At 29.0% G+C, this 19,800-nt stretch overlaps 1 long non-coding RNA gene across 1 annotated transcript in view; it reads left to right on the forward strand.

The window, feature by feature from the left end:
* Nucleotides 1-17,500, forward strand: part of LOC122269550 (uncharacterized) — a 36,000-nt gene extending 18,500 nt beyond the window's left edge. Inside the window, exon 3 of the long non-coding RNA XR_006225257.2 lies at nucleotides 17,175-17,500. This is a non-coding gene — a long non-coding RNA (uncharacterized lncRNA). The remainder of the gene's footprint in view (nucleotides 1-17,174) is intronic.
* The last annotated feature ends 2,300 nt before the right edge of the window (nucleotides 17,501-19,800 follow it).

Consider the following 19,800-nt stretch of genomic DNA (forward strand, 5'->3'; position numbering starts at 1 on the left):
TATATATAGCTATAGATATATAATTTTTAGTTACGCAACGATTTGATATTATTGTAGAAGTATAGAATTGTAGAAATATAGTTTTACCACCGATTTAACTGTTTTAAGAAATAACAACTATTTTTTTTTATTTGCGCTAATTTCTGATTGGTCAAAAGAACGACGTTATCTCTATTAGTCGGAAGTAGGCCACTTTAAATGAAGATCAAAGGCAAAAACATCGTTTTCTGAAGTTAGATAGTATATATTCTGACCATATAAAAGTGCTTACAAGCTTTATTACCTATTTTTCATGGTAAATGTTCGCTTTACAATGGACAATATTTACTTTCCAACTAATAAATATTTTTAACAAAGACCATTTTTTTACATTTGCAGCAGTTCCAGATAATGATAGAGAAGTTCGAAGATAATTGGTTTTGATCAATTAGAATTGATTAAAATAAATTGTGGAATTGTTATTGAAATGATTTCATCGATCTTTTAAATATTTTGAAAATATTTTTTTGCTAACTAATCTCTTGTAAGTCCAAAACTTAGTTAAAGTTTGGATCATTTGAAATCAAATCAATTTCAACTTAATAAAAAAAATACTTTGCGAAAGTATATTCTTAATTATTGATACCTAGTTTAGGATTATCTTTTCATCTAAGGTAATAGAGATTAACATCTAAGGTTACATCTAGTCTTTTGATTGACCAAAAGTTAATTAATTGTTATTGCATAAGATATATATTTTTCTCTTCAGCTACCCTAAATATTTTTTACTCGTACCCGTACATCACACAAATTTCACAGTAATGTTACAAATACATAATAGTGATGAAGAAACGTAAATAAATCTCTAAATTAATCACTATTAATAGTAACATCGCAAATGAAGTGTTTTAAAAAAAAAGTGCTTACAGAAACATATCAATAGCATCCCTTACTAAGTATTTCAAAACAAGTATTCGCAAATAAATTTCTCTAACTATTATACCTGTTACTTTTTCTTATTCCTGTTACTTTCTTGTAACTACTATTCCTGTTACTTTTACTTGGTGATAAGTGCTGATAAATGACACTAATAAGTCCAATACCATTCATCTATTGCACTTATCTAAGTTAGGAAAGATAATTCAGATAATTCACGTTTCTTAGTTTAAAAATATATTTTTCTGTTTTCAGCGAATTATGAGAAGTTTGTTTGAATTATATTTTTTTGTTATTTTCTTCATTACTTTGATAAATTTATGCGAATATCTTTCTTCCTCAATAAATTTATAGAATTTTCATTTTTCCTGAAAAATCCACATAGCTAGAACTTCGTTAACATAAGTTAAAGAAAGTCTTTACTAAAAAAATAAATATGCACTACGAAGCTTCCAAGCTTGAATGATTAACTTTAAATGCAGAACAAAAAACATACTTCATAACAACAAACTTCAAATGTGAAACAGTTCTACATAAATTTTATTTCTCAGCGGCTTACATTTACTCTATTTTCGCACATTTATTTATCTACTATATTGAAATTCATTAACTATTACAAGCTTCAGTCTTTATTTTTATAAAAAATTTCCTTTGTGTTTATAAAAGATATACTTATATTTTGTCATAATTAAATCATATAAGCAACGCGCTTATCCTTGCAAATTATTCAATAAATTGCGCATCTCAGCTTTCAATAATATGTTTTAAATTACCACGTTCAAGCAATTGACTTTAGATAAATTGAATATTTTCCAACATACATCATTTGGGCAAGGTATTAATAATTTAAATCCGCCCTGGGTTACTGTCGATTAAGAAAACTTATGATCCGTTCCTAAATTTGAAACACGCGAATGCGTTATAATAATTCTGCGTTCAATTTATCACGTTTATACCGATTAACTTTCGCATATCGCTTTCAATAATCGAGGGATATCTGTATGCAGCAAGAACTATTTCATTTCAGATTCATTTGGGAAAACGAATTTAAAAGTAGTTACGAATATTTTAAATGCACGCTCTGCAAATTAAATGCTTTATGTATATTGCTGTTTATTTCAGTAAGCACACAATACTTCTATCAATATTTTCCTTTGTTAATTAGAAAGTAATTTAGATCTAAAATATTTCGTACGTGCCATAAAATAAAATTAACATATCACATGTAGGGCACAAAAAAATAACAAGTCACAACCCTATGTGGATGTAGGGTACATCTTAAGGGTATATAATTGCATAACAACCAATGATTGGAAATAGCATCCTACGCTGCTAGGGAAGCCTTTGCTTTATGGACTGGCTGTACGTGTGGTACTGGTATACTAGTACTTATAGTTAGTTAAATTATCTCAATTACTGATTGATTTCATGTCTGCAATGATTATTGTTGAAATAGCTCATAAATTAGAAACTTACAAGCCAACGTGGTAGAGTTGACAAATTAGTCACCAAATCATGACATATCAATTAAACAGTCATTTTGGAGCATTTTAGTATTATATTTAGCAATCACTTATATTAAAAGAAAAACCAAAACTCATTAACTTTTAAGAGATAAAAAAAAACTCCTATTAAGTTTCATTCTAATTTTTTGTAATTATTGGGGAAAATAGTGTAACTATCAATGATGCAAAGCAGCACGTTCTGACAGAGATACAAATAAATGTATACGTTTTTACTGAGATTTTAAAATGGAATGACTTCAAAGATGAAAGTCCCAGATTCATATTTCCCATTGATAAAGGAATACGCAAAGTATTTCAGTTACAATATTCTGTAATTATGGTAATAACTAGCGTAACTAATAATAAAGGAATATAACTTGTTTTTACCTAGATGAAAGTCTCAAAATTGGACTGCGTGTGTTCTTTATTATACAAATAGAAAAAAAAGAAATATATCGTTTCAATATTTTATAATTAATGGAATAATAAAAGGAATTACCCACTATTAATTATAGAATATCAAAAGCAAAGTTATTGACTGCATCATAAATTTGACATCTTATTCTTTGATTTTTAAAAAAAAATAATTGACAATATGCTTAATGTTTTAATCTAAGTATTAAATTACGACAGAACGGTTTTCTAAAAACATTATTTCTATTTCTTTCCTTTCATTATAAACTTTGCTCTCTACATTAAACTCTAACATTTCCTCAAAAAAGTATAAAAGTATTTTCTTTTAAGACACTGCATTTATCTAAATTACTCAAATAAATTTTAAAATAAAAACAAAATTTACAACATCGCATTTCGCCTTTAAAATCCAGAATTGCATTTTAATCCTTGGCTATTTATGAGTTCATTTCTACGTGTTATAATTGCCTACAAACATACGCTCCTAAGATGAAAAAAAGTGGAATGTATAACGAAGACTTTAATCCTACTTTAAGTCTGGCGAGAAATTTACAGCGAACCTACTGTGTCTGCGCATGAGACGCCTAATTACAGTTTTCAGGACCGCATCACACTTCAAAGGATGTACTTTAACAAGATTATTCAGGATCTACACGGGATAACGATAACTCTTTCAAAAAACGAATGATTTAACATTCCCTATTTCGTAAAAGGGAATTCAGAAGAATAAAATACAAAATTTTTCCATCGTGGACTCATCAATGGGATAAGTAAGAAAGAAGGAAGAAGCCTGTTAAAAATAAGAAAAATATAAAATATTTCCACGGAAGATGCATTTATGCAAAGTAGGAGGAGGGTAATGACTTAAGTTTTGAGAAGGGGAATTTCAACAACACTAATTATCTCATTCAGATGTGGAAAAAAACAGTTATTAGACACGATACTCAATTTATTGTGAATATAGCTTTGATGTTGTTATGGCTCAAAAAGTCCATCAAGTCTGCAGTTTATTTCTGATTTTGTAAATATGAGCTTTGTTTATACAGTGTGATTCAATACGGTGGTTTCAAAGTTTAGGTAGGGAATGTTATCGTACGCCACTAGAGAAGGTTTCATTATCATGGACTGTCTAATAGTGTGCATAATTATCCTAATTTTATGTTTTTATTTAAGATGAATGCTAAAAATGACATTCTAATGGGTCCAAAGATGTCTACACCCTTGTGCAAATTAATTGAAACAAACTTTTTTTTCGTGTTTTTTAAAGAAGATGATTTGGGGTTGTTTCGGTTACAATGGGGTTGGACCTTTGCAGCCTATTGACGGTATGATGCGTTCTGAGCAGTACATTACTATTCTGGGTAAAAAAGTTGTTCCAGAGTTGAAGAAACGATACCCTGATGGAACAGGGATTTTTCAACAGGATTTAGCTCCTTGCCATACGTCCAAAATTGTCAAGAAATTCATGTCTGAGAATCAAATTGAGACATTGGAATGGCCAGGGAACTCTCCGGATATCAACCCAATTGAGAATCTCTGGGCCATATGCAAGAATCGCCTATTAAATATGGACTGTACAACTATGGAGAAGCTAATCACGGCGTTAATTCATGTGTGGTACAAGGACACAAATATTATAAATGACTGTAAAAAATTAGTGGAATCCATGCCGAATCGTGTCCAAATGTTAATAAAGTGTCGTGGAGATCATATTATGTACTAAAAATTTTTGAGTTTGTATAAATTTAAATAAAATAGCATTTTCTCTTAGTTTTCTGAATTTATTGAGTTTGTTTCAATTAATTTGCACAAGGGTGTATTTTATCCGTTCTAATAATTTGACATCTGAATTTGTTTATCGTTTGTCGCCAAATAAAAAAAAGGGCAAAACACATCTAGACCAATTTTATTAAATCTGTGATATTTCAGTAAAAAAATATTAATTAGCATAACTTTGATAAATAAATATGCGGTTTCACATGTACACGACCAGTCCATAACAACCAGTCCGTAATAGAGATGATCCTATTTCCAGACATTGAATGTTAAAAAGTGCTTATTTTGACTCTGAATCAAGTCAATTTTAAGATATCATCATTCGTAGAACATAATATATCAAATGAGACCTCTGGAGCTTATGCTTTTCTTTTTGAAAAATTGAAAACTAATTTGTAAGATATTAAAAGATAACAAGCTATATAGCAGGGATGGCCAATCTGCGATTTGCGAGCCACATGCGGCTCTTTGAAGGATTATTTGTGGCTCTCGATAAATGTACCCGAGTTCCCTTTTCATGTTTGCGCTATTATATTTTAAAAGAAATTATTATCGTTCCGTATGTATTTCAAAATGTATTTTAAATTACTGAGAACAAATATGAAAGACTAAGTACAATGTTGTTCAATTCAAGGTGAGTTTTCCATTTCCAATATAAATATGACACAAAAAGAATTATAATTAATAGAGATACAAGAAGATCAAGCTCTACAAGTAAAATATAAGTCGACGTCAATTTTGGAAATTTGTACTGAATTTTGGAAATTTGTACCAGAATCAAAGTATCCTGAATTAAAAAAAGCTGCTTGTCGAATTATTTCAATTTTCGGAACAACGTACTTCTGTGAATCTTTTTATTCCACTTTAAAATTCGTCCAAACGCCGATCAGTATTAACTAACCAGCATCTCAAATAATTACTCAGAAGTGCTGTCACCAATTATTCACTAAATTTTAAAGAATTATCAAGAGAAGCAAAATAAATGTGTTTAATTTTAAATTCAATACACATATTTTGTACTTTTACTTATATGTTTTCAATAAATATAATTTATGTAAACAAAGAATTTTAATATCTTTTTGTCATACCTTTCAAATACGTATTTAATTGCGGTTCGCGAAAAATTTCAAATTTTGAAAAATGGCTCGACTATGTAGGAGCTTGTCCAACCCTGTTATATAATGCTAAAAGATTATTGATATAAAAATTGTACAAGTTCAAAAATTACCTTGTTTTGACTTAAACTGGACTTTTTTATTAATTTATTGGAAGTTTTGGAGAATATTATATTTGAGTAAATTATTTAAAAAAATATATTTTGTGACAGACATGCCTGAAATTTTGGAAGAAAGTCAGAAGAAATCATCAAATTTTTTTGTGCTTTCTTAAATAGATTTCTCAATAAAAGTTTTGCGTTATGAAATATAAACTTTAAATGAAATAAACTATGAACTAATGCATTAATTAAGAAAATTTCATGTCAGTTACAACTTTTTGCTTGTTGATGGAAATGCAGTAAAAGCAATTATCTGTTTTTAATAAAAAAAATATTTTTCAAATATTCATTTAGGATCAATTGCTTCCGGTGAATAAAAATAATATATTTTATTTATTGAAGCTTAACCTATTTCAACAATGACTAAAAAGCTTATATACCAAAAAAGTAATCTTGAAAAAATAATTTTGTTTTACTGAAAAATCATATTTGTTACAAACTTAAATTCTTATGTGTCACTTTTCATGGGTCGGTTAGAACAAAAATAATAGATTCCATTAAATATTATTCTCAAGAGAATAATTACAAGTAATTGCTCCTGGAATCAAAATTAGCCTTAAGCATTGTCATAATATGTGTGCGTGACAACTAATTATCACACAAAAACTTTCTCCCTGCTTATGAAAATGTTTTTCGCCCCTTAATGATGTCATTTAGTTTGCTTAATACTTGATGAATAAAATAACATTTTAACCAAAACATATTTTACCCTTAAGTTTTATTTAATAACTTTTTTCTTACATTAGTAAGTGGTATTATTTACGAACACTTGTTTGAAAAAAAGTCATAAATTAGGATAGTAAATTGAAACAGAGGCTGAAAAAAAATACGAATATATTTATTATTTTTCTTAGAATTAAAGAATATAACAGAATCGTTTTAGATTCAATATAAAAATGAAAGAGCAATTGTGCTAGAAAATAATATTTTTGTTGATCTCTATTATGAAATGAGAAGCAAATAACCTGATGAGGAATAATATCCATCTGGTTAGCCAGTTAACTATTATGAATAATTTCTAAAGAGTCATAATTTAAAATAGTTAACTGAATTAGAAGGCGAAAAAAATAATGTGGGCACGATATTTATTTATTTAAATGCAGTTTAGCTATTATTCCTGGAATTAAGTAATATAATATAATCACTTTAACGTGAATATAAAAATGAAAGAGCAAAGGTGCTAGAAAATAATTTTTTAGTTGCTTTCTATTATGAAATAAAACCAAAGACATTTATCAAACATTTTAAACAATATCTCTCAATATTTACAGACGACAATTACAAAAGAATTAGTATAAAGAAAAATATTAAATGCTTTTAATATAATGTCAGAAAAGCATTAAGTAATGCCTCTAAAAAATTTTGAATGTTAGTTTGTGATATCACAAATCTTAATCTTGATTATAGGATACAAGAAATTATTTGAATTGTAGTTTTAAATCTACCTTACATTGAAGCTCAATCACAAAACCGCCACAAATGCATGTTTTGGACGATACAGGCGTACATTACTGTAAATTCAATAAAATCACTTTTTGTAATTTTTTAAGTTGAAATAACGGAAACAAAAAATAAGTAGATAAGACTACTAATTTAGAAGTTATAAGAATTTTATGTGTGAAAATTAGGTTTTGATTTATTTAAGTGACTGGAGTTCTATCTAGACAAGTTTGGCTATTGATTCCTTTGTATTGTATTTAAAGTTTCAAAAAAACAAAAACTGAAGCAAATTTTGCATTTCTAAATCGAATATATTTCATTCTAAGATAAAATTATGGTGATACTTTACATATTTTTCGCTCTTTGGGAACACTAAAACATCGTTTTTTTATGAAAGAGATGGAGTAAAAAAAATTGCTAAAATAAAAATAAAATCTGGTTTTATATAATGTTGTACTATTTTGCAAAGTGGTAAAATGATATATTTTTATTATGATATTTTGGAATATAGTATAAAAATTATTTATCCAGTTAAAATTTCTTCTCTGACTTGCATTTTTCACTAAATGTATGGTTATAAGAACTATAATTTTCATAACCAGAAATTCCGGTGAACTGTTATCATATAAACGGAAAGATTACCACATGAATGGTTTAACCGTTATACCGTATGAATGGTTACTCCGTATATTTTGATTAATAACTTGAATTGTGTTTTGTTTACCCGATATATCAGAAGCATACGGAACGGTAATTCCAATTGTTTCCCTCGAGCATGTAATAGTCTATTTTTAAATATTTGTGTCACCTTATTACCGCCTAGCCAGCACAGTCAACTGGTTTTTGTTCAATTTTGTATAAAAGTATTTCAAAATATGCACTCGATAGTAGCGTTAAAAGCAATTATCCAGTTTTCTCAGTTGCGGTACCAGTGATTGATTATGTAGATGTCACGGTGAAACACCGAAATCTGGAGAATGTCGACATTCACCGGTGAATGTCAACATTCATGTAGTCGCTCGGTGTATGTCCGAAATACTTGCTAAATACCCTTATTTCTGACTCTCACCGGTGAATGTCAACAATCACACAGTCGCTTTGGTGAATGTCCGAAATATTTTTTATATCCAATTTTATATTAATTTATTCGTTAATATTATTATATTTATTTGATATATTTATATTTATTCTATATTTTAATACTTACTGACGATAGATTAGAAGAAACATCAGTGTTTGGAGTATCGGGCAAATATATACCGGGCAATAGCACTTAACCTTAAAAAACATCAGTGTAGGGTTAAAATATCGAATAAATGTAATTATATCCACGAATAAATTCATATCAAATCGAATGTAATAAATATTTCGGATATTCACCAAAGCATATCTGTGATTGTCGACATACACCGGTGAGGGTCCGAATGTACAAGAATGTAAGGAAATATTCGATCTTTCACCGGCGTATTTGGTGTTTATCGACATTCACCGGTGAAAGACAACAACCACCGATTTCGGTCTTTCGCCGTGCCATATATATTACGTTACTTGATTAAAAATTTCATTCGCCCCAAGTTTATAAATAGGATAACAGGCGGCGTGTTTCAAATGCTCAAAAATAGACGACTATTTTCAAGACTTGCCACACGTGAATGAGATGAAACAAAAGTGATATGTTCCTCCTTTTTTGAGTTTGAAACATGTCCACTGTTATTTCCAATTTGAATAATTTTAAAACGAATGAAGTTTCTAATCAAGTATCTTTCCAATATATTTGCACTTTAGTTTATTTATATTATTTATTTAATACTGAATACCATAATTTCATTAACCAAAATTGTGCTTTTTTATTAATATAAATATCATTTCTGTACAGTACGGCAATTTTATCAGGATTTTTTTAAGGTTACCTATTATATTTATAAGGCACTGGGGATTTGTCGAATGTTTAGCTACCAACCAGAGATTCTAAGAGGGAAAAATAATTTTTCTGTCTTCTGATTTCACTCATGTTAACTTGCAACAAAATACAGTTTTTTATTGAAGTATTTGTTTACGAAGTGCTCAATATTTGTCTTTGTATGTCATTCTGTCTGAAAAAGTGACAAACATGAAAGCAATCTAAACTTGGTAGAATGAAAGATTGCGAACACTGCTGCATTAGAGTTGAATAATGCATGTGTGTTCTTTCGAGGAAATGCTGTAACTCATTACATGCATTATTCATATCAACTATTCTCAAAGATCAAGTTTTGAAGACTTTGGTTTAGTTATGAGAGTTTTTCATCCAACAAATTGCTTTCACTCAAGCTCGTATGAAAACTTGACGAGTTTTTTATTAAAAAGTTGTTTTTTTTTGACATTATACTGCAAGATCAGTTTTTTTAAGTAATATTTTGTGACAAGTAATTTAAAATACTTTTCCCAATGGAAAACATGATTATTTAATAATATTAAAATCAAACGCGTCAAAAAAAGATATCTCTCAGTGAGTTCCTCAAAATTCAACGTCACGTTTATAATGAATTAATGCACTGCGACTTTGACTACACTGTGTATCTTTTTAAGCTGTGATATACGTATAGTACCTTATAATGAATATTATAAAATATTAGTTAGTACTATAGGTTATTTGATATTCTGTGTGTTTTAACAGACCATTATTTTTTCTTCGGACTTCGCTAATAAAGATAGATATTTTATGAACTTCTATAAATGTCTTAAGGAAGTATAACTTGGTCTAATCATGAAAAACATATTTTGAAACTTTAAGGATGCGCTGGCTATAAGAAGGAGAATAAATTATGAAAATATAATGAAAGAAACAAAACAATTCAACTAATGAAGGAAACAGAAAAATTCAAAATGAATTTGCACTCTGTAACAAAAAATACGACGCACCAAGAAGGAATTGTCCGATTGCAACGAAAAGTGGTAGATAGGAAGACAATGTACAGAATAGTAAATGATTAAAATTTCAGAATAATTGAATAATTTATTGCAGAGTTACGGTAACAAGTTCAATAAGGTGTTGACCCGCCTCTAGCCTGCATACAAGCTGCCACATGGCGTGGCATAGACCTATAAAGCTCCCGGAGGGTCTCTTGCGGAATTTCCTGCCAAATTCGATCCAATTGTCGAACGAGGGCATCAACATACCGTGCCAGATGCATACGCCTTCCCATCATATCCCAGACATGCTCGATATGATAGAGATCTGGTGATCTGGCAGACCAAGGGAGAGTTTGACAAGTTTGCAAACAATTAATAGCAACACTTGCCGTATGTGGTCTGGCATTGTCCTGCTGAAAATCCAGCCCAGGGAGCTGCAAAAGGAACGGTAGCAAAACAGGTCTTAGGATGTCGTCGACGTACCGCTGTGCAGTAAGTGTACCTCTAATGACGACCAAAGGGGTCCGGCAGTCAAAGGAAATGGCACCCCAGACTATAATGTCTTGTTGAGGGCCGGTGTGGCGTGCAATAGTGAAGTCAGGATCCCCCCTCTGCCCAGTGCGTCTCCAAACACGTATTCGATGATCGTCAGGACACAGTTGGAAGCGGGATTCGTCGCTAAAGACTATACGTCCCCAGTCGGCATCATTCCAGCCTGATCGAATGTCGATTTTGCGCGTCTTAGTGCGTCTATTTTTTTTGTTATAGAGTGTAAAAGTAAAATTAAATTCCAATGAATAGTTACTAATAAAAAAAGTAAATTTGAGTTTATGAAGAGAGAGTGTGCAAAGAAAAGAAAGAAAATTAAATTTGAGGTCAAGAAAATTAAAGTTTAATCTGAATTCCATTTATAGAATAAGTTTCGAAAAATTAGTTGACTTACTCTAAAGTGAAGTATTGAAGTCATGTTTGCCTACCATTTTGATTACCGGATATTTGATCTCCCCAAAAGGATATCGGATGTCCGACTGCATCTGACGACCTAGCTATAACATTTTGACACCCTCGTGAAAACAGAGAACTTTCTTCCCATTATGCATAGTTTTCTTTTTTTATCTGTGTTTCCAATTTTTTGTTGGCAGCATAATTGGATATAAAACTCAGATAAAGGAAAAAAAATAATAAGGTGTATCATTTAAATGATTTTACAAAACATGTAACATCACAAAACATGTGTCTTTTAATAAGTTGTCTGATATATCAGTTTTTCATGACAATTTATTACAAATTGATAACTAATTTATTAATTACTACTTTTACCCTTAATATTTTCATGGATCGTTAGATCGAAATGTTACTTGTCACTTCAAAAAAAATGGAAAAAGGTAAGTGCAAGTGAGAATATTTCGCTATTTTTAAACATTTCCTCGATTACGGGACATTATGTAGTTTTGAGCACACTTTATACACTGTAAAAAAATCCCTTGTTCAAATATGACACGGCACTGCGCAAGATTAATTTTTACTGCAAATCATACCATAATTTTTTATGTAGTATGTATTTAATTAGAGTGATTGATTGATTTTACGGTAACTAATATTGTAAAAATTATGGTATATCAGAATTTTTTCTTTTCGTAACAAGTTAGGTAAAAAGGGATTTTATGTCAAAAATTACCCGACTTTCAGGGTAATAGAAAAAAATTTCTTTTCAAACCAAAATAATCAGCATGATTTATCATTGTTGAATTATTTTGTAATGTTAGATGCTGACAATATTACTTTCTAATAAATTGTTGAATACCTATTAATTAGGTTATTTATTTTTGAATGGTACTAAAAGTAGTGAAATAAGTCTAGCTATAATGAAAATATTGCACGTAAAGCTCTTGTCAAAACTTTATTTAATAAGTAACGCGCAGTCACAAAATATGTTTAATTGATAAAACGACTCCAGATTTTAAAAAAAATAGTTTTACTTGTTGTTTTTGCCGAAATGATATTTATTCATGTGACCTTTCTCTTTGTTTTTTAAAAAAAACATATCCCAGATAGCAGTATAAGATTAATTTTAATGTCAGCAGAAAACTTCGCAAAAAACTTCGACAAGGTGTATAGATAATTAGCAGTTAAACCGTGTAAGCTAGGAACAATGTTACATTTAACTATACTGGTTTCGCTGTGAGATTCGCTATAAACATACTTAAAAGCATTTTATATCGGAATTGAATCAGCCTTTACAAGACAAGACTAAGAAAACTTCTAAAATCGAGGCTTACAGCTTCATCATTTTGTTTCATGAAAACTGAGGTTTTAAACGCAACTATGTTTTGGTATGAAAGAATGTTTAAAATACAAATTTTATCTCAGAGTTTATAAACATCATTATATCAAGAATTTTTATTCTTGATATAATGATGAATACTTTTTTTGGAAAGGTTAATATAATTTTTTTTAACATTTTAAGAGTTAAGTTGAATAGTGAACTCTCCCCCATTAAAAAAATACTTCGTTTGAGGAACTTAAATTACATAGGAATAAAAAGTTTAATAAAAAGGATTTCACTAAACTAAGAAATTTTATTTATTTATTTATTTATTTTTGAGTAAAAGCTTAGGCATGCTTTTAAGAAATACTGAAAAAAGAACATTTGGCAAAGTAACATTTCAGTTTTGTAGGAATAATAATTAACCAATGAACCTTTGAATGTTCATCAAAAAAGAAGTTTCCTGTAAGGGTGCTTTGCTATCTGAGATATTGTTAAATTATCAAATTCAATGCATTATCAAATTCATATATAAATATTTATTTTGTTAATGTTTTATGGCAGAATAAATCCTAATTATTAAGGCTTTTTTTTAATTTCTGCTACTTTTAGTAATAAAGCACAGTTCATTTGTCCTTTTTTTAGTTATAAAGCACACTTCCTTTTTTTAGTAATAAAGCACAGTTCATCTAGTCAAATACACTATAAGAGGAAAGTAAAGGAAAGAAAATGTTAAAATTTCTTCGCACGATTTTCGAAAAAAAAACTGAATTCTCATCAAAACAAAATGTTTTTATAGAAGCCTTTTGCGTTTTTGATCTGCTATACAACACACATTCTTAATCCAATCTATTCTATATGTGTCTCCAACAAAATATAGAAACATTTACGAGGCACTAAAGGATTGTATGCAACATTTGTCGATATATTTCATTAACCGCCCACACCATACCCCCCGCAGAGATGTCGAAGATAGAAATAATCTCAAATGCTTTCCTTCACAGCCTAATGCCTTTGCTGGTCGCCGTTTTCATTTCCGACGATGGCCAGCTTTGGAGATCATTAAGTACAGCTGTTGCCAAAAGGACCGACACTTACTTCCGAAGAAATAAGATAAAATGAAAGAGGAGTGGGAGCAAAATGGAAAGAAAAAAAAAATAGGTGCTAAGAAGTGATATATTAGGGACTTAAGAATTTCTTCTTCTTTAGATTTTTCTGAAATAACTCGTTGATCAACGTGATTTATTAAATGGCTTCTTCAACAATTTACTTCCCAAGAAACGGTTAAACAAAATGCGAAAAAATAATGGCACCTGACGTGTTGTGTTTTTATTGTCTGTGTCAAAACACTTGAGTAGCTTTCTGGGAGCAATTTTCGTGGGGTGTTTTTAAAAATTTAGATTCAGAAAAAAATATATCATATAATCATTAGAAGCAACCATGAAGCCAGAATTTTATTGGTATTTCTTATTATTTGATTACAAAATAGTTAGTTGTATCCATACTCTGATATAACTTAATTTACAGTTAATAAATACATTAGCCTTTCAGAGAAAGAAAAAAAAAACATTCTGCTGAAATTTCCGCAGTGCAATGGTACTGGCATTTCTGGTAAGGGAAAATGATAATTGTTGTTTTAAAAACAGAAATATACGGTATTTAAACAATTCATATGGTATTGGTTTACATAAAATTCTAATTTTAAAAATTTTATTTCTTATCGCTTTAGGATATGATATAAATGATAAAATTACCAAATTTTAACCACATTCAGCAAGTTTTATCACTTATTATAAAAGCACATTATTTTTTGTTAATTTTACCAAATGCTTTCCCAAAGTTATTCGGCTCAAATTATCGTGTTTTTTTGTGTTTCTACGAAATAAGAGACTCAGTAAATTTTATATATATATATATATCATCATCATCAAAATATAAACAAAAGACAAAAGAAATAATACTGGATTATAGAAAATAGTCAAAAATATATATTAAAATACCAACACTATATGTTTATAATTTAATTTTGATTAAAAAAGAAAATCAGAGATATTTTTTTAAGAAGAGATAGCTTTTTTTGGCAATAAGGAAAACACGCAATGGAATAATTTTGTTATAACTTATCAAGTTCATTAAATTGTTCATTAAATCATTAAATTGCAGTAAAATACTTATTCTGGGACCTATTTGAATGCAATTTTTTGCGCAATATGACAGTATTTAAACAAAAGAATGACAATAATTTAGCAAAAATTTTAGATCATTTAAATAATTCAAAGGTGTTTCTTAAAACGTATATGAGAAGACAGTTCGTAACAGGCTGCACATGCAGTGTACGATAACATTTACGGATTTGACTTGCTATATAGCATACAATGCTTTTGTTGCTCCCTATGTCTCACTAATACTTGAAATCACTGTACTGAATAATAATAGGTGGCACTAATTTCGTACGATGACATTTCTAGTCTTAGTTTGTTATACAATTCACATTGCTCATGGCCGGGATAGCCTGGTCGGTAGGACACTGGGCCCATGTCCAAGAGATCGTGGGCTCGATCCCTACCGGCCGCAGACTCCCTGTGTACTGATGAACGTTAAATCTGTCGGGTCACAAAGTCGATACGAATTCCACACAGACCACACTGCTGACATAAAATATCCTCAGTGGTAGACATACCATGCGTCACAGTCCCCTCTCCGTCAAGCTAACCATGAGAGGTTTTCGTGATTTTCCTCCCCATGTTCAATCAGAAAGTCAACAACGAAGGCAAATTTCAAATTACAACACTACGGCGTCACTTAGCAGTTGAAATTACACTTATTAGTCGCAAACCCAGAAAAATTAGGTTGGCTGTTCAACGACGGCTATAAAATAAAATACTAAATCATAATGGGTATCACTAGTGGCGCACGAGGTCATTTTGGGTCTCAGTTTGTTATACAATTTGTAATACTTATGATGCCCCTCACCTCTCATTCATGTTTGTAATCAACTACTATACTGTACTTCAAACTGATGTTAAATGAAGAAAATAAATGGAAGGAGGAAGAAAAGCAGATCATTGATTAGCAAATCAGGGCATCAGCTGGCCAGTGAAAGGACAAATAAATAAATGAGTGAATTCATTTGCAAATAAATTTTAAAAACATATGAACTTTTAGTTTTGGTAAGGAAGTCATTGATCAAATTTTCCTCACATTAATGCATTTTTCACTCAATCCTTAATATTGAACGTTAATAAAAGCTGAAAACTTAGAACCACTTGTCGAGATCCTAAAATCATCAATTAAATAAAAACATTGCGCAGAAATCTTCATTTAAATGTGAATGATTACGCAATTTCATTTCATTTAACATATTTTATTAAAAAGTATTTAATTCCCAGCGAACTATGACATAAGCATTCATGAAGGAATTCTGTATAATTTGTTATTAAATATATATGATTATTAAGGAATAAAAAAAAAACTGAAGGAAAAATATATTCACCTGCTGACCAATCTAAACTTGAATGATGGTGTTTTTACTTGTATTTAAACAAATCCTAATCACATTCCAAGTTTTTTTTTCATTGACTATCATTATCATTTACGCAACTAAATTATTTCTTTAGTTTTTCTTATTAGACACTTAGATCCGGTTGATATTAATGATTCGAGACATTTCTTTATTGATTGTTACTGCTTACAGACTAATGCTAACAATTTTACACAGAACTGAAAACATTAAGCGAAGAAATATGTAGAGTCTAAAATTACGCTTTAAAGAAATGTATTAGTGGCCGTTAGAATTCATTGGATTACTTTACAAAGGAATTACTTTGAAATTACTTACAGAAGTATAACTTAAGTGCAGCCCCTGAATTTAAAATTAAAATGCAATTTAGAATGTAGTTATTATTAATATTCTTTAAAATGTTTAGGAAAGGTGGGTAGTAATTGAAAATGATGAAAATAAAAACATTTTATTTGATATATGTACAAATTTTTATTATATATTTTACAGACATTTTTTAATCTTAATAAATTTTCTATTTCTTTAACTTAATAGCAACAGAAAAATGTATTTAGTTTGAAAGATTTTAAACAATCAGAAATATCATATTAATTAAATGAAATTAACATAAAATATTCCTTTTTAACTTCCTAACCAGTTTACTCTTATAATGTCTGATAATGTATTACAGAAATAATTAAATTCAGGGTAACATTAGATATTGAATTGATTGGAAAGAAACACTTCATAAATCTATTACTACATGACCTAACTAAAGCTATTATTTTAAATTGAAGATTTATTTTGTAAAAAAGACCCAAACTTTCTATTCACATGAGAAACAAAAATAAAAACTTTTATTTTTAGGAAAAAAATTAAAATTTTAGGCATGACAAAAATACTTGAAAACCCCCCCAAAAAAATTTCATAAATACGTTTGTGAATGTTAGTTTAATGCACTTACTGACGAAAATTATTTCCTTGTCCATCCAGTACTAGAGTTTGCCTCAAATTTCACTACAAATTCACTTTTATCATTTCAATTACATATCATTACATCATTACAAATTTATAATACACATTTAATGCACTTTTTTCACATGTCACAGTAAAGATTTCACATTTCACAGTAAAGACATCTTAAAGGTATTTCTAATCTCATTTTCAACTCTTCTCCCCATTATGCTATAGAGTGGAAATGGTGGCATACGTTGCATTGTTATAGATGATAGTAGAAAAAAACCACCATGATTTAGAACACCATGTCTCAGAGAAGTAAAAGAGAAAAAGTACAGAAAAGAAAACGGAAAGTGAAAGAGAACTGAAATGAAAGATATCCTACTCAGCAGCTATTAAATGCCTTAGATACACAAGCAAACGTCGTTTGATTACAGATATTAATTACTTGAAATACACTGTGTTCTTCTAACATTAAGAAATGTCTTTAGAAAACTATTTTTGTATTATTTTCTCTTTTTTTCAAATTTTTTAAAACAATTAAAAATATTAAAATTAGAGTTAGTTTAAAATTTTGTTTTGTAACCAGTCATTAGTTATCCTGACTTGATTCATAAGAAATATTATTATAAACTTGCATTTTTTTCCTACTAAGATTTCACTTTATAGTTGCTTAAATATGCTTTCAATGAATATTAAAACTATCTCGGATTATCTATTTCAGATTATAGTTAGGAATAAATAGATTTAAAAATTTCTATAATAAAATACATCAGTGCCTCTCTACATGTCTAATTTAAGCATTTAAAAATGATTTACTTCTATTTGAATACGACATAATTTGTATTGTACAATATAAGGTTGATTTTAGACAAATTCTTAACATATTACCAATATGAATTCTTTTCTGTTGTTTTTTCTGACAATTACGGTAAAAAACAGCTCCCGTGAAAAATGCGACAAGTGCGCGCTCTTATAAGAATAATGAGCTCACGTGCTGGAAGGCTATAAAAATAATATTATTTTAAATCATCATTATTTAGTCTTCAATATTCAGGTTAAAAGTTAGAATTTTCACTGCTGCAACGTTGTAAAAATTACAATTTAAACTATGAGGCTCCATCACATATTCGCTCCCCTCCCCAACCCCTGTAGTTGGTTTTCGTGTTTCAGTGTTTTCTCCTCTCAAAAATCATATTTCTCCCAAAAAATGAATTAGTATTTTTATAATTAGTATTTATATAATGTAATGGGATATTGAGTAATATAACTTAACGTACCGGTTACGTTTAAGTGAAAAAAATATTAAAAAAAATACATAAAATCAAGAAATTAAAAAAAAAAAAAAATTGCAATATACCTATAGATATATAATTCAAAGATAAATATATTTACAAAAAATCTTTCCAAAATTTGCAATTGTTGAAAGTGCGAGAAAATAGGTTTCTTTTTTCTTTTTGTAGGAAAATTACGATTCCGAAACTAAGAGCAGATTAAAAGAAGTATTTATCCAAAAAAAGAAAAAGGAAAAATACCTATTATTAGCTACATATTATACAATAAAAATATATTTTTCTTATATACATTGTAATTTAAACCACCTTTTATAAAAATATATACATGAATAAAAATAATTATAAAGAAAAACGAACGCTGTTTTATAAGAATGAAATATTTACTCGTGATTTAAAAGTATTGGGTTTCTTAGTGTACATGTAATAACATTAAGCATTTAATACACTGTTCTATTTACTCAACGTGATTACGAATGCTATTCATCATGCTTAAATATAATATTACGTAGCATGAGAGGATAATCAGTCTTCATTACTAAAGTATTATGCAATTTTAAAATGTTGTCTAAATACAAGTTATAATAGATATTTATTGGATTTAATTTTGCATGCTTTTCATCCCAAAGCACATTATTTCTTCCTGTTAAACGTATTAAAATAGTTGGATGTTATTGAAAATTGAAATTAAGGTCATAATAATTAATGCATCACTTTTACATAATTGATTAATTTAAAGATTTTCATGTTATTTGGATTGCATGTGATAACTATCATTATATGATGTATTATAGATATTTTATTGAGTTTTGCTACCGATAATATTTATTCAGTATACGATCAAATGCCTAAAAGAAAAATCGTACAGAAATTAAAAAATTATTAATTTCAATTTGGAATGATTATTTTTTATCAGTCTTAATTGAAAGCAATTTCTTAAAGCAATATGAATGTTTATATGAAATTTCATTTTTTTTAAATTTGAAAAGCTTAGTTTTCTAATAATCGCGAATAATTATTAGCTATATCACATTTAACCGGGATAATAGTAATTAGGATTTCTGTACACGAATGGAACAACTATAACATACATGTCTTAACTCAACCTCCTATGTAGTGCAGTATTATAATAATCATATTATAATAATCACATATGTTATATTATCATTACATATTCCTTCCCAAAATACCTATATCATTATTGAGAATCCTCACACTTGCAAACACTATAGCTATTATCATCCAATAAATCATTCACAATAGTACTAATCATGCAATCACATTTACATGATAATTGAGATGTAGGCATTTCACATTTATATCGTTAGGATGGTTATTAAAAATATATAAGAAACTGAAGAAAACCGTATGGACTTGACTGTTTACTTTACTTTACTGACTTAATGGTGTAGCTATGTACTCAAATTCCTTGCTTACATTCACTTATAAATGAATTCATATAAATGAATTAGTTTCCCTCTGGTAGTAATAAATGTAAAAACTCAAACCTATGCCCCTGATTAATAAAAGAGCACTCAATACGGACCATACAAACTTTCACCAAAAAA

Source organism: Parasteatoda tepidariorum, chromosome 5, assembly GCF_043381705.1.
Source record: "Parasteatoda tepidariorum isolate YZ-2023 chromosome 5, CAS_Ptep_4.0, whole genome shotgun sequence".
In the NCBI taxonomy this organism is placed as follows: Eukaryota; Metazoa; Arthropoda; class Arachnida; order Araneae; family Theridiidae; genus Parasteatoda; species Parasteatoda tepidariorum.